The sequence below is a fragment of the Balaenoptera ricei genome, chromosome 8 (assembly GCF_028023285.1).
Source record: "Balaenoptera ricei isolate mBalRic1 chromosome 8, mBalRic1.hap2, whole genome shotgun sequence".
NCBI classification, from domain to species: Eukaryota; Metazoa; Chordata; class Mammalia; order Artiodactyla; family Balaenopteridae; genus Balaenoptera; species Balaenoptera ricei.
In genome coordinates, this window is record NC_082646.1 from 15,652,122 (window position 1) to 15,668,915 (window position 16,794).

Genomic DNA, 16,794 nt, shown 5'->3' on the forward strand with positions numbered 1-16,794 from the left:
CAGGCCTGTTCCACTGTGATTTCATTTAACTCTCGTATCAACACTGTGGATCTGATGCTGTTATTACCCCCATTTCACAGAGGAGGAGACTGAGGCTTAGAGAGGTTAGCAGAGCAAAGGTGGCTAGTGAGTAACCCAGGGTTGTGATGAGAATGAATGTGGTCAAGGCCAAGATTTGCTCTGTAAACAAGCCCTCAACTACTTAGAAATGTTATGGGACAGGAATGACCAGTGTCCTCTTTTTTTTTTTTTAAACCTTTCCTTTTAAGCTCCCCCTGCAAATTATTTCAGGCCCTAAAGGAAATGGGCAACTTGGGAGTCAGAAGGTAAATAAAAGATGGGAAATCCCCAGCCAGACCTGCTCTCCTGGCTTCAAGGGGTGAGTATTCCAAGACTTCAACTTTGAACTTGATGTTGTATATTTATTTCTCATTTGATTCTCCTGTAATGAGACTCTTTGCCGTGCCATGAGAATAATAGCCGAGGAAGCCAGGCTTATCATCATCATTTTACAGATGAGAAACGGAGGCAGAATCAAGGTCACTTGTGCGAGATAACCCAGGTAGTAAGTGGTAGACTGAGGTTTAAGGCCAGGTGAGGCAAATGTCATTTTGTTCTCACTTCTACCCTGGCCTGCCCGCTAGCCTAGGCAAGCTACACAGCTGTGTCAATGTGGGAAGAGCTGGGGATGATGGGGACCTGCTTTTCCTGGGAATTCTGAACAACCCAGACCCCGCCCATGCCCTCCATATCCAGGCCTGCTGTGGGCGTCATTCAGAACTCTGTCTGCTGCAGTACTTGTTGACGTCCTGCCTCGGTGCCTCTGCATCTTCTCCTCACCTTCCCTGCTGTGGGCACTGTGTTTACAACACAGGTCCCCAGGGGCCATTGCTGGGGGTGTGGCTCTAGACCCGACTGCAAGCCCCTGTATTAGCTACCCATTGCCTTGTAACACATTATCATACACTTCAGGATCTTAAAATACAGGTTTATTATCTCACACCCTTTCTGTGGGTTAGGAACTCGGGAATGGCTTAGCAGGGTGGTTTTGGTTCCAGGTCTCTCATGAGGCTGCAGCCAAGATTGGCATTCGAGCCAGGGCTGCATCATCTGAAGGCCTGACTGTGGCCAGAGAAGCCACTTCCAAGATGGCACACTCACATGCCTCGGTTCCTTGCTGTGTGGGCCTCTCCGTAGGACTGCTTGAGTGTCTTCACAGTATGGCTGCTGCCAGAGTGAGTGATCCAAGAGAGAGCAAGGAGGAAGCTGAAGTGTTCTTTATGGCCTAGTATCAGAAGTCACACTGTCACTTCTGCCACATTTTTTTTAAAAATCAATTTATTATTTATTTTTGGCTGCGTTGGGTCCTCATTGCTATGTGCGGGCTTTCTCTAGTTGCTGTGAGCGGGGGCTACTCTTCGTTGCAGTGCAAAGGCTTCTCATTGCGGTGGCTTCTCTTGTTGCAGAGCATGGGCTCTAGGCACGCGGGCTTCAGTAGTTGTGGCACGCGGGCTCAGTAGTTGTGGCTTGCGGACTCTAGAGCGCAGGCTCAGTAGTTGTGGTACACAGGCTTAGTTGCTCCACGGCATGTGGGATCTTCCCGGACCAGGGATCGAACCTGTGTCCCCTGCATTGGCAGGCGGATTCTTAACCACTGCGCCACCAGGGAAGTCCCTAATGGCTGACATTTATAGAGCACCTACTACGTGTCAGGCTCTATACAGATATTGTCCATAATCCTTAAACAATTCTGCAAGATGGGGAAAGAGAGGTTCAGAGAAGTTAGGTTACTTGCTGAAGAACACACAGCTAGTCAGCAGCTGTGGATTCAAATCAGGCTCTCCTTTTCTGCCTCCTGCTGGGCCTCTTGCCTCTCCTCCACCTGACAAGCCCTTCTCCTCCATCTCTGCCCTTCCCAGCCTTCGAAGTCTGGCTCAGTAACAACCAGGGGGAGGCTTTCTCTGATGTGCCCCAAGCTGGCATTAACTGATCCAAGAGAGCTCTCCACCCTGCCTATTAGTGTATGAGTGGCTTGAGGGCATATGTTTGTCTAATGGTCCCTGTGTCCCCAGAGTGCCCCCGCACACACCTGGTACATAGTGGGAGCTCAGCAAGAATTTAGGACACAGTGAGTGGAATGGTCCCCCAGCCAACCATCTGGGATTCAGAGACCCTGCATCCCCAGCTGGCGGTGGATGCTGCAGGGATGCCCCCAGTGAGTCTCAGGGAAAGGGTCAGAAATCGGAGCCCCTCCTGGCCAGTCAGCTGTGACTGTTTTCTGCCTGCTCTCCTCTGCGCAGCCCCGATGTCCTGGCCTCTCCGTGCTCCAGCGCAGTCATCTGGGCTGGCTCCTGCCGGCCTCATCTCCACCCGGTTCCCCGCCCCAGCCCCCTTCCTGTTATCACAGCTCCCGAACTCCTTGCACTTTCTTCCCTAAATTGGTTCTCAGTAAAATCTCTCTCTTTATTGACTCCTCAGTCCTCGTTAGGTTTGTTTCTGGAATCTTTTGTTCCCCCTTCCCCCAGCTCATCCAAGTCTCACGCCTCGGCCTCTATGCCCCGCCCCCACCCCCCTCCGGCGGCCGGACCTGTTGCGGGTCTTCTGCGGAGCCGCCCTCCCTCCTTCTCGCTGCGCCCCTCCCTACGCCCGGCTGCCTGGCTCTCGTCTCCAAGGTTACCCAGCGACTTCACCGGGCTCTGCTTCCTCTTCCCGCCTCCCCGTTTCTTAGCTGTGCCTGCGGGGAGGGTGGAAGAGGGTTGGGGCCGCCTGGAGAGATTGTGCCTCCCGCCTCCCTGGTCCTTTCACTGTTGGTTCATCCCTTTGTCTCCTTCGCTTGCCTTCCTTTCCCCTGCCCTGTAAGCTTCCCTTTCTCTCCTGCTTTGTAAGCTTCTCTCCTTGTTTCTGTCTCTTTGTCTCTCTCCTTTTTTCCCTACTTTATTTCTCCATCTTTCTTTTTCTCCCTGTCTCTCACTTTCCATCCCCCTCTGGGTATCTTTCTCTGAGTCCCTCTCTATCATTTGGCCTTTGCTCTCTCTTCTGAGTTCGGTTTTGAATCAGAAACAATAAAGAGTTATCCCTGCTCCCATCCCTGGAGGGGCCCTTAACCAGCACCCCGTCTCTTTAGGTTTTGGTGTTAAAGGCTTTGCAGGAGGAGGTGTAAAGTCAGAAGCCCAAAGCAGGCCCAGGTGCAGAGGGGCGTGCACAGCAGCACGGGCATTCATGCCAGGCCCCAGGCCAGACCAGTGCACCTACGCCCCTCACCTGGCCTAAGCAGAGGCTGACAGGCCCTGCCTCCCCTGTGTGCGGGTGATGCTGTCCCTTGGCTGAGGTTTGCTGCATGTGCCTGTGATCTACAGGTGTCGCCGTTTAGTCACACCAGGCTGTGCACAGGACGAGCCTGGCACCGAGCCGGGCACACAGCAGGTGCCCAGTACGTGTGTGTCTCCTGAGGAGGGACTTGCGTGGAGCCTCCTGCCTCCTCGTCACATAGGTGTTATGTAACATTCTAGGGGCAATAAAGCTTTTCCCAAGAACCTTTTGAGGGACTTTTCCAGAAATATTAAGAGAATAATTTTTTTCCTTTAGGAAGTGTCCATTTCCTTCTGCTGAAAATTTTCCATTTTTCTCTGACTTTCATATCTGTACACAGTAAATGGCCTCTATATTTCAACTTGATCATTATATCTTAATGCATCTATGTTCCTAAACTAATAGTGCTATTGTGAAGGGCCCTAAAAACAAGACATTGCATAAATTTGGACCCCCTCACATTTTCCCCTTAGCCTCAGCGTTTCTGGACTTTCCCCCCTATATGTCTCTAAACTAGAGCCCTGGGAGATTAGACTGAGATGACGGTGCTCGGCGCTCCTAAATATGGGAGCAAGGAGGAAGCTGCCAGCTCAGCCAGGCTCAGCCAGCCCACCCACCCAGACCTGGTCAGACCCCATCCAGTACAGTCAACCAGGCCCAGCCAGATCCCAACAGACCCAGCTAGGCTGCCCTGAGGCTTTGGTTCTTAGTGAGTTCTTCCTGGTGCCAGAGAGGAGCTCTTTCTAGCTTCTGTCCCAGATTCCCAGGATGAGCAAAACCATCCTAGCTCACCTATATGTGTGGGAGGACAATCCATGCCATTCCACCGTTTCCCCCTCCCCCACAAGTATTTGGGAATACATAGTTACTGTGTGCCAGCTCTAGGCTATCCTCCACCTCCTGGCATGCTTCCTGTCTTCTATTGATCTACGACCATTGCCTTTTCAAAAATGGATGTATAATCACCTCCTCCTGGAAGCCTTCCCTGATTAACTCCATTCACTCACTCAACATGGACACTGGGAATACCTTAGTGAACAATGCAAGTGAGGTTCTTGTCTCCACAAAGCTTACATGAGAGGGACAGACAGTAAACAGAAAAATGGGTGCTGTGGGACTGATAGGGGATCATACCCTGGCTGGAGGGTCAGGGAAGGCCCAGCCCACTCTCAAAGAAGAAAGATCCTGTCCTGAGAGGGAAGTTCCAGTCCGTCTCTCCACTGACTAGTGGTGTGACCTTGGGCAAGTCACCTATCTTGGACCTCATTTTCCTTGTCTGTGAAAGAAAGGGGTTTGGAAAAAGGTCGCTTTTTGCTCTAAAATTATTGTGTCTTTACTTAAAGCAGATTTACTTTCAGGTAAGTTTATAAACATATCACGTTATTTCTTGAAGCTTACTTGGTCACTGCAGAAAAATGTAAAATTCCAATTAAGCATAAAGAAAAAAAGAAAGAAAAAATAAGAAACACAACAAAACAAAAAGGCAAACTAACAAAAACATACACACTGATTACCCACAATCCCTCCTCTAGGGATAAGGGCTCCTGGCTCTCTGGGAATCTCACAGAAGCTGGCAGTGAATCTCCCCCCAGGTCTCTGGAGCTGCTCTCTCTCACACTCACCCCCTTCCTTTCCCTGCTCTGCGGTCCCAGGTCCCAGCGCAAGCCCAGGCATGGGGCGGGGCAGGAGGCAACCTCAGGGAGCCCTGGACCGCTTGGGGCCTGAGCACACTGTCTTTCTCCACGGGCAGAGGGCCCCGTTGTGGCTGCCTGGGCTGGTTTGGAGTCTTGGGTCATGGCTGATGCTGAGAAGCCGTCCTTCCAGGGCTCACGGAGGAGGACCCCCCGACTGCAGGCACAGACTCTGCAGGACAGGCTGGCGGCCGGTGCCCCTGGGGGCAGCTGCTCGGGCTGGGCTCACCGCCGAGGGCGGGTGGGGCTGCAATGCCGCGTGGGGCCGAAAGATGGCAGCACTGCACTGCCTCAGGCCAGCGCTGTAGCGGGGCGGCCGGAGAGGCCCGTCCAGCGGGGGTGTGTTTGTGTGTGTGTGTGCGCGTGCGCGCGCCCTCCAAGGCTTTCGGTGGGGACCACCGCTTTGACTGGGCCTCATGGAAGGTGTGGCTCATGTGGCCTTGACCCAGAGTGACAGGAGGATCATTGCGTTCTGGAGGCCTCTGCCCTGGCCTCCATCCTGGAACTGCTCCCCACACCTCTGGGGTCATTTGCTGTTCCAGTGCAGAACAGTCTAGGGGTAGGACCTCAAGACCCTGGATAACTGTAGCCTGGCCCACCTGCAATCCTCTCCCTCCCCCAGCCCCACATCACGGCAGGTCTTCCCTTGTAGATATCAGGACTGGGAGGGGAGGGGAGAGGGAGGATGGCAAGGATGGCTAAAATCTCAGTTGCAGTCTCACTGCCTGGCCTCCAAGCCCAGTTCTACCACTTGCTTGCTGGATTACCTTGGGTAAGTAAATCAACCTCTCTGAACTTTCACTCTAAAAGGGGGACAGGGCTTCCCTGGTGGCGCAGTGGTTGAGAATCTGCCTGCCAATGCAGGGGACACGGGTTCGAGCCCTGGTCTGGGGAGATCCCACATGCCACGGAGCAACTAGGCCCGTGAGCCACAATTACTGAGCCTGCGCGTCTGGAGCCTGTGCTCCGCAACAAGAGAGGCCGTGATAATGAGAGGCCTGCGCACCGCGATGAAGAGTGGCCCCCACTTGCCACAACTAGAGAAAGCCCTCACACAGAAACGAAGACCCAACACAGCCATAAATAAATAAATAAATAAAAATTAAACTTTAAAAAGAATATCACCAAACATTCTGAGAAGCAACTGGCCCTGAATCTGATCAGGGACCACTTCTAATCTCTTAAAAAATAAAAAATAAAAAATAAAAAATAAAAGGGGGACAATAAGAATAATGTTAGGTTTTATCATTGCTGACTATTTTAATCGCAGCTCTAAAAGACCTTCCCTCAGTGTGTTACGCCAATTCAGAAACATTTCCTAGTGGTCGTATTTCCTGTTAATCCCTGTGCTTGTCCTTGTTCCCCGGCTCAGGACCCCCAGCCTCTGCATCTTTCTGCTCAACAAGAGCTCGGCGATACCTGCCATGTATTGGGTGTGGAAGCCATCCTGGGCACTATGCATACATTTCAATGAACCCTTATAAGAAAGCTTTGAGGCACCACCTTATACAAATGGGGCAACGGGGGCTCAGAAAGATGAAGTAACTTACTTGAGGTCACACAGCAGAGCCAGGATACCACTGCAGGGGTCCTAGTCCTGGACACTCTTCCTCCAGACCCCTGGACCCCAGTCTGCCAAGCCAGTTTGCTTCTTCCTGTTCAGATACCAGTCAGGGCCCAGACCCCCCTTCTCTGGGGTTCTGGCCCTGCTCCAAACCCTGGATGCCATTGGTATAGCTGCTAAGCTCCTGAGCACTGTCGGGTGGGGGGAGAGGGCAGGAATGAGCCTCAGGCTGGCCTTGGGTGAGTGTCCTCTGCGTGAGGCAGGAAGGGGACAGAGTAACTCCTGGAGGCTGGTGCCCAGCCCCATCTGTGCCCCCCTCTAGTGCTGACCTGTTAGGCTGAGGGAGCTGACACCCTAACAGCGCCTCTCAGACTCCAATGAGTTGATGATGTGTAAACTGGTTATTAAGTGTAATAACAGTGCTTTGGTTTTTCCACGGTTATGCCTGTAAGTGCCTAAGTGACAGCTGGCTTGTGCCACGGTGCTGCATTCTAAGTGGCCTGAGGATGGTGCATTGTGAAGAGGGTGGGGGGACCTCCCAAGGTGTTGGATGGAAGGAGATCAGGAGGTGCTACCTCCATCCGTTGCCCATCTTCTGTGGGTGAGGCCTTCCAGGTCAGGCGGGAGGATGGACCCTGACTTCTGGGCCAGGGTCTGGGCTGGATGGAATGTGTGGATGTAGGACATCAAACCATGTAGTGATGTGTCTCCAAACCTACTGGATTCTCAGATGCCTGATCCCTGGGTCCACAGTTTAAGAATTGGATTAGAAATCTGGAGCAATTAGGCTTTGCCCCTAATGGCTTGTGATCTCAGGACCATAGCTTAACTCTTGGAGTTGCCCCCTCTGCACAATGAAGGGGTTGAACAGAGTTGAGTTATCCACTTAACTACAAGTGTCAATGGTTGGAAACTTGCTGTTAGACATACTTTGCTTGGCTCACACAGTGCTTTACATTTACATGCCAGCATTTAAAATTCTAGACTTTCTAATAGAGATCTTCATCTCTGGCGTTTCTTCAGAAATTTTAAGAATTGGTATAACACTGAGCCTGCACGCCTCCATGGCAACAATTGGCTGCAGTAATACCCCCCTCACACAGGTTTATATTCTCCAACTTGCCACAGTCCTCACCACTCCCTATTGGACCCCAACACTGCGGCCGAGTGGCGACCACGGTTTGACTTGTTACCCTTGATCTGCCTTACTTGTCTGCTTTCAGTGCTTGACCCTGCATCAGATATTCATTGGGCCTACTTTGTGCATGGCATCTTGCATTTCATTTCAGAAATTATGATGATAAGTCAAAGAGCTTAGAACTGGGAACTGAGCCCTATATATAATCTTAGTATAAAGAGATAGGAGATATCTCCATCATCCTTTTCAGCTTAAAAATTCTAGGAGTCTGTAATACCATGGTTCTCTGATGCTGTCTCCCTGAACTAGAATAATGAAATATTTCATTTGGGCTAATCTCCATCTCCATGCTGCAGTCTGAAAGGGAGATTGTTCCCTTCCCCCTATTCTCATCAGGCCTCACCCTGGCCCTGCAAGTAGTTTAGTCCCCCTGGGTATATGTGGAGGGGACTGTCATAATCTCACCAGGTACCCTCTGCCTCAGTTTCCTCATCTGGAAAGCAGGCTACTGGGTTGTAGACAATTTTTGAGTTTTGTGTTTGAGTTTTTCAGGCTACCTATTCCATGAGTGACTTTGGACAAGTCACTTCATCTCCCTGAGTCTTCTCCTCTGCAAAATGGGGAATGTACTAGCCTTCTTGTATAGGAAAGTGTGTTCTGGAAACCGGAAAGTACTATACAAATGGATAATTTTGGCGTTATTAATTTTATAAGTGTTATAAATGACAGAAGATATTTCCCCATCCCCTGTATCAAGGGGATAACAAGAGAATAACGTGAAGTGATATGCATGGTGGTGCCTTGGAAGGGAAACTGTCCCTGTCCACAAGGGATTCTTGTATTGTGATTATTAATATAGTTTCACCAAATGGTCTTGGCTGGAAGCCCAAAGGGGTAGCAGCTGCTGAGACTCGGAGCTCTCCACCATTGTGGCTCATGTCTGACTTCTGCTCAAGGCAGCACCCATCTTTTCCTCCCCTCCAGGCTGGCTTTGCTCCATCCCTTAGGACTTGTCCCAATCATCCTTCCCCCACCAGTCTTCCTGGCTAACCCAGCTCTGTCTGCACCCAATTCTGCCCGTGCTTTCTGGGCCCAGATGTCAAGGGCCATTGAATGCCCATCTTGAAGGGGTTTTAGTGATCACCTAGTGATTCATTCAGTGGTTGAGCCCCTGCCATGTGCCAGATACATGTGCCATGTACAGAATAGGTACTGATCCGGGAATTGGTGTTACAGTGTTGAATAAGACAGATGAAGTCCTTGGTTTGTGGAGTTTGTAGTGGGAGGAGACAGAGATAATATACAGGCAAACAAATGAGTACAAATGCCGAGATAATTTAGATAGTGACAGGTCCCATGAAGAAAATAAAGCAGAGAGAATATGCTCCAGAATGATGGGGTGGTGGGGAGTAAGTGGTTAGGAGACTTCCTGGACGAGCTGATGTGAGCTGAGACCTGAAAGATGGAATGAAGCAGCCAGGGGAAACTGAAGGAGATGCATTCCAGATAGAGGGAATGGACTTGGCTTGTCCAGACTCCTTAATTAACCGATGAAGAACAGAGAGGGAGTGTCTTATACGAGGTTGCACAGCCAGTCAGCAGCAGTAGAGCAGGGCTAAAACCCCGTTCTGCAGACTCCCACCCAGGGTAGCGCTCTGCCAATGCAGCCCTTATTTCTTCTTAATGAAATGTCAGCTTCTCAAGGGCAAGGCTGGGCCTCTAGTGAACTCCCCACCTGTCAATCATCTATCTGCACCCCAGCCAGGGTCCTCCTGTGCACCGCTGTCCATCCCAGGGCAGCCGTGACTCTGCTCCAGCTCTGACCTCTGGAGGTAAAAGGGACGAGGCAAGAGCAGAGAGAAAGCGGAGTGGCCAAGTGGTTCCTGCCATTAAACGCTAAGCGCAGTAAACCCAGTGGAATCCCAGCCTTAAAATGGCCTTGTTTAATTAATACTAAATGACTGTGGGACCCGTATGGATTTATACATTAGATCCACATTAACACCAAATCGTTTGATCACGAATAACTGTTAAGATAATGAACACAGGCACTTGACAACTAGACGAGAAGGGTGGGACTCAGCTTCCTGCCCAGTCTTGGGGGGAGTAAAGCTCTCTTCTCAAGGTTCTGCCTCCTTGCTTCCTTTCTCTCCCTCTTGCTCTATAAGTTGTTATTTCTGAAAGGCATATATTGAGCTGTCCATGTGCCAGGCATTGTGCTGGCACTGTGTGTGTGTGTGTGTGTGTGTGTGTGTGTGTGTGTGTGTTACAGAACTTCCCTCCTGGAGCTTGCAGTCTAGATGAGGTGTGTGCTTGAAAATGAAGCATGTTACAAGAGAAATACATTTATCAAGCATCTACTAAGTTCTGGGGCTTTACAAATATCTTATGTAATCCTCTCAATATTGAGAGATGTACGTATTATGGTCACTTCTCAACTGGCAGATGAGAAAATTGTCCTTGTTAAGGACGAGTACGCTGCCCAAGGTCACCCATCTAGTTGAGGCGGAATTGGAAATAAAACCCAGATTGAGCCTCCTGAGCCCTTGTTAATTTCACTGCAGGGTCCTGCTTCCTAAGACAACTGTCTAGAGGGAGTGGTTCTCAACCTTGGTTGTGCTTCTGGCCCTTCTGGCTGGGGCACTCAGGGAAGGCTCGATGGAGGAGGAGGGCTTTGAAGGGTGCCTGTAGTTGTGTCTTGGGAATGGGGAGTCGGTGGATAAGAGCTCTTGGACGGTGGGAAGGGAACTTTCTGCCTCTCCCCCTCCCTCATCCCTCCCTGCTGCCCCTCTTGCCCTCTGTGCTCACACATTGCTGCCACACAGTATCCGAGTTCTTCTCCTTCCAGATGACTTCACTGAAATCCCTTCCTGAGAATCAGGTTGATTCACTCATTGGGATGGCGATGGGCCACCACCCACCAGTCTCATGACCTCAGGAGGGGATCACCCTTCTTCCCCATTGCTTACTCCATCACACATCCATCCCCTGGGCTCAGTCAATGAGCAGACAGGAGCTGGCCCATGAATGGATGGGCAGTGATGAGCTCAGCAGGAAACAGGACAGGACCACTTGCTGGGCATTGCCAGGGGAAAGGGATGCAGAGGTGCCCCGCTCATTCTCTTCTGGGACCTCCGATCTCTAGAATGTTATCTCCCTACTGTTTCACCCACTGTGCTGTACTTAATGGGTCCATCCTCGATAGGGATGTTAGGAATGTCCCCGAGACCCCCAAGCAGGTGAAATGAGGTCCTGGGCTGGAGACACACAGGTCCTGTCCTGGGGTTTTGAGCTCCCACAGCTGCTGGATAATATGTTGAGTTCATTCCTACTTACATCCTTGACACAAGCCTTCCCTTCCCTTTCTGCTCTTCTAGGCCAACTATTACTTATCCTGTAAGACCCACCTCAGTCACCTCCTCTGAGAAGCCATCCATACATCACTGTGGAGCATTAACCACTACTGTCTTTTTTTTTTTTTTTTAAAGGATATTTATTTTACTTTTTTTTTTTAAAAGGAATTCCTTTATTTTTATTTTTTTTAATTAATTTATTTATTTTTGGCTGTGTTGGGTCTTCGTTTCTGTGCAAGGGCTTTCTCTAGTTGCGGCAAGCGGGGGCCACTCTTCATCGCGGTGCGCGGGGCTCTCATTATCGCGGCCTCTCTTGTTGCGGAGCACAGGCTCCAGACGCGCAGGCTCAGTAGTTGTGGCTCACGGGCCTAGTTGCTCCGCGGCATGTGGGATCTTCCCAGACCAGGGCTCGAACCCGTGTCCCCTGCATTGGCAGGCAGATTCTCAACCACTGCGCCACCAGGGAAGCCCTAACCACTACTGTTTTGCATTTGCCTGGTATTCGGCCTAAGCAGAGCACAAATCTTGCTGTATTACATGTGTGTACATGTACCTGCCTTCTGGGTAGCTGCATGTAGGTGTCCACCCAGAGGAGATGAGGAGTTGGAGGGGGGCTGGGTTCTCTCTGACCAGAGAGTCCTGGATGTGCCAGCTCAGGCAGAGCCCAGCCATCTCCATTTTGGGTGGAAAGATGTTGGGAAAGAGGGAAAAAAAGAAAAATAAGGACTGGGGAGATTTCCCCATTCAATGAATCATGCACTTTGGGCTGTGTGTGTTTGTGTGTCTGTGTGTGTGTGTCTGTGTGTGTGTGCACCCGGGATTCAGAAAGCCCCATGAGCAAGTCCCTGGGGGCACCTCTAAGAGGCCCTGTGTTGGCATTTCTCTGGGCTCATCGGCTGGGCTTTGTCTTCTGGGCTGAGCTGTCAAATCCAGCAGGTACCAGAGGAGCCGAGAGGACCAGGCTGGTCGGCAGGTGAGACATGACCCTGTTTAACCATCCATGGCTCAAACAAATGGGCACAATATTTTGGGTTCCTTTTCTCTTAACCAGGACATAAATCAGCTCTCCAGAGGGAGTTCAGAACAGTATTTTGGAATTAGGTTCTGGAAATGGAGATGAGCCCAGTGGGAACCCAAGGATTGACCAATGGGAGCTCTGCCCAAGTGGACCTGAGAGTGATGTTACAACCACAGGTAACCATGCTGCAACTCAGCACGGTGCAGCTGTCCCAGGGCACTTCACCTTACTGTATTTTGAAATTAGGCTGAACATTTTCCACTTGATTCTCTAGGAAACAGGACCACTGTATGATGAGACTAGATTATGGAGTGTCTAGAATGCCAGGATAAAGAATTTGTTCTTAGTCACTTAAGGCAAACGCCTGATATGTGTTTCAAGGCTGTACTCTTTCTCGCTCGTGCCAAATATCAGGACTTGATCACAGTACCTTTCTCCAAGTGAATCTGTACTTGTCCTCAGAATCTTTCTTAACCCAATGCTCCAGATAGCTGTTATAGCCAATTAGATTTGCTATACTCAAAAAGGAAATCTATATGCCATCTCTAAGTCCAGGCTCCTCACTGTATGTATAAAGAAACTGAGGCTAAAGGAGATGGTATGACCTATCCAGGATCATCCTTAATTTAGTAGGCAGATGGGACAATGGTAAATCTTTCGGCAGGGGAGGGACGTGATGAAAACAAGATTAATCCAGCATGACAGAGCAGGGACTAGTGTGAGGCAAGCTAGGTGCCTGGGTGCAGAATTTAAAGAAACATCACTTTCTGCTGTCAACTCCATGCTTGCAGCACCCTGAGAATGATGCCTCCTTAAATTTTAGCCCCCTGGGTGCCTTGCTGGCCTCCCTAGTCCCTGACCTGGCTGGGAGGCTAGTTAGAAGCCAGCTTCTGCTGAGCCTAGGCATCTGATGGAGCAGTGACAGCAGGAACACACAAAAAACAGGTCAAAACCGAGAGATATTGTGAAGAAATGACCAGCAGGACTTGGTGGCAGACTGGCCATCAAGGGGTAAAGAAAGGGACATATTCGAGTCTTGAAGTGACCGTGAGGATGGTGGAACCCTGACAGGAACAGGGGACAGGGTTAGAGCTTATCAGTTGGCTTGTGATTTTGTCGTTCTGGTGAGTGTTGTTCAACATTGACCTGATCTTCTATTTTTCGTTAATATTTTAAAATTGCAGTATAATGTACATAGGAAAAAATGCACATATTGTAAGTGCGGAATTTCCAAAAAATGAATCAAGCCACTTAACTACTATCCAGATCAAGAAGCAAAACATCCCCAGCACCCCAAATCCCTGTTACTCCTCTTTCTAGTCTTCACCCCCAGCCCCCAGAGGTAAGCACTGTCCTGATTTCTAACACCATGCATTAGTTTTGCTTGGTTTTGTACTTTATATAAATGGAATCTCACAGTCTGTACTCTTTTGCATTGGCTTCCTTTACTCAATATTCTGTTTGTGAGATCCATCCATGTGGTGAGTAATCGTAGATTATCCATTCTCCTTGCTGTATAATGTCCTATTGTGTGAATATACCATGATTTATTTACCCATTTGACTGTTGATAGGCATTTGGGTAGTTTCCAGTTTTGAGCTATTATGAATAGAGCTGCTGTGAACATTATTGTGCATGTCTTTTGGTGACAGTATGTATGCATTTCTTTTGAGTATATATATGGGAAGGGAATTGCCGGGTCATGGGGGGTATGTATGTCCAGCTATAGTAGGTACTATGCTTATATTAGATCAGGACCTCCAAAGAGCAGAAGCCAAGATGGGCTCTGGGGTGCAAGAGATTCACTGGCAAAAACCCTGTGAAAGACAAAGGGGAGGGAGCAGGAGTAGGCAGTGTGACTCTGTGAAAAGAGAGGGGGAAGGAAGGAAGATTGGATAGGAAGAATCTGAGACCTAGCACAGCTCTAAAAAGGCATTGGCCAGGCTGATGGAGAGTCCCCAGCCAAAGCTGCCATTAGAAGAGGGCAGCACTAGTACCAGTTGTGCTTGGTCATTGCCTGAGAGCAGCCCAGGGGAGGCGGGCCCTCGGCAGTAATGTGGTTTTGGATCTAGAGGAATGACAGCTGTGTTCCCTACAGCAGGAGAACTGAGCCATGAACATTCATGTCCACCATGTGAAAATTATGAACCCTGTGGGTGATTGACAGAAGTATAATGAAGTGTTTAAGAGCCTGGGTTTTGGAATCAACCAGGCTGGGCTCAAGTCCCAGCTCAATCATCTGCTGTCTGTGTGACCTCCCATAGATTGGTTAAACCCTCTAAGCCTCAGTCTCCAATTCAGTAAAATGGAAGTAATAATGACTAATATGGTTGTTGTAAGGATTAAATGAAGGCATTCAATATCCAGTAATCGCTTAATAAATATTAGTAGTTCCTTGTTCTTTCAACACATTTATCAAGCACCTATATTATGCCAGGCACTGTTCTAGGCTCAGGGGATGCAGCAGTGAGCAAAGCAGAGTGAACATTCTAGTAGAGGGAGATAGACAATAAACAGACAAACAAGCAAAATATAAAGTGTGTCAGAGAGTTGTAACTGTGATGGAGAGAAATACACCAAGCAAAGAGGGAGCCTCTGTCCTCCGTTACCAGAGTGGTCAAGGAAGCCTCCCCCCAAAAGTGACATTTGAGCAGAAACCTCAAGGAAATCAGGAACCATGCCATGAATGGGGTAAGTGTATTCCAGGCACATGAAACAAGTGCCAAGACCCTGGCGTCAAAGTGTGCTTGGCACACTTTAAACAGAATGGAGGCTGGTGGGCTGCAGCAGAGAGAGGGGGGCAGAAGGTGGTTGGAGATGAGGCTGGAGAAGTAGTTGGACCAGGAAATGCAGGGCTCTGTGGACTTTACTCTGAGCAAGATGGAAAGTCAATATAAATTATGTAGGGTCCCATTCCTCCACATTCTTGCCAATACTTGGTATTAGCAAACTTAATTTTTCTACCCAAAATTATGGACATAAAGTAGAGTTTCCTTGTTTCCCTCTCCCCCATTTACTTACTTATTTATTTATTTATTTATTATTTATTTTTGGCCGTGTTGGGTCTTCGTTTCTGTGCGATGGCTTCCTCTAGTTGCGGCAAGCGGGGGCCACTCTTCATCGCGGTGCGCGGGCCTCTCACTATCGCGGCCTCTCTTGTTGTGGAGCACAGGCTCCAGACACGCAGGCTCAGCAGCTGTGGCTCACAGGCCCAGTTGCTCCGCGGCATGTGGGATCCTCCCAGACCAGGGCCTGAACCCGTGTCTCCTGCATTGGCAGGCAGATTCTCAACCATTGCGCCACCAGGGAAGCCCCGAGTTTCCTTGTATTAATTTGGATTTCTCCTATTATTAATGAGACTGAATAGCTCTTTATAAAAGTTTTATTCATTTGAGTTTCTGCCTATTCATATCCTTTGCCTCTTTCTCTATAGGACTTTCCATTTTGTTGATTCACAGTTCTCTTGCATGTTGGAGATAGTAATCTTTAATGATTTTAGGCTTTCAAAATATTTTCTATCAGTTGTCACTTGTTTATTAATTTTGTCCATAGCATCTGTAGTAGGTTGAATTGTGTCTTCCAAGAAGTCATGTCCACCAGGAACCTCAGAATGTGACCTTATTTGGAAATAAGGTCTTTGCAGATGTAACTAGTTAAGGATCTCAAGATGAAATCTAATGACTGGTGTCCTTATAGGAAGAGGAGAGGACACAGAAAGACATGTAAAGAAGGCCATGTGAAGACAGAGATAGAGATTGGAGTTATGCTGCCATAAGCCAAGGAATGCCTGGGGCCCTCAGAAGCTGAAAGAGGCAAGAAAGGATTCTTTTCTAGAACCTTCGGAGAGAGCATGGTCCTGCTGACACTTTGACTTCGGACTTCTGGTCTCCAGAACTATGAGAGGATAAACATCTGTTGCTTTAAGTCACCTGGTTTATGGAACTATGTTATGACAACCCTAGGAAACTAGTGCAGATTTTGGTACTGGGTAGTGAGGTATTGCTGTAACAAAAGCCTAAAAATGTGGAGGTGGCTTTAGAATTAGGTAATGGGCAGAGGCTGGAAGAATTTTGAGGCTCATTATAAAAAAAAATCGTATATTAAACTGAAGAGATTGTTGGCAGAAATATGACTATTGAAGGCTATTCTAGTGAGGGCTCAGATAGAAGTGAGGAGCACAGCTGAGAAAGCTTCTATCATCTTTGAGAATACAATAATCATCATGAACAGAATGCTGCTAGAAATATGAACATTAGAGGTTCTTCTGTTGAGGCCTCAGGAGGAAATGAGGAACATGTTATTGGAAACTGGAAAAAAGGCAATTCTTATTAAAAAATAAAATAAAAAATTTGGCTGATTTATGTTCCGTTGTTGGGTAAAAATCAGAACTCAGCTTGGATATTTAGCTGAGGAGATGTCCAAGCAAAGTGTAGAAGATGTGGCCTGGATTCTCTTTACTGCTTATAGCAAATTCCAAGAGGAAAGATCAACTGAAGAAGAAATTGTTAAAAATAAAGGAACCAGAGCTTGATGGTTTGGGAGTTTCTTGGCTTATGCTGATTGTCAAAATTAGAAAATTCACTGTTGAGAAAGCACACTCTGGAGAGAGCACCAAAGGTGTGGCTGGACAATATTTTGCTGAAGAGATTTACGTATGTGACCAATGGGTCAAATCAAATCTCAGCAGAAGCCAGAAACAGGCAGAGTTATGAGGAAAGTAT

General features: G+C 48.7%; 1 long non-coding RNA gene across 1 annotated transcript in view; it reads left to right on the forward strand.

The window, feature by feature from the left end:
- Positions 1–288: 288 nt before the first annotated feature.
- The window catches only part of LOC132370397 (uncharacterized), a 283,270-nt gene continuing 266,764 nt past the window's right edge, over positions 289–16,794 (forward strand). The window contains exon 1 of the long non-coding RNA XR_009504557.1: positions 289–379. This is a non-coding gene — a long non-coding RNA (uncharacterized LOC132370397). The remainder of the gene's footprint in view (positions 380–16,794) is intronic.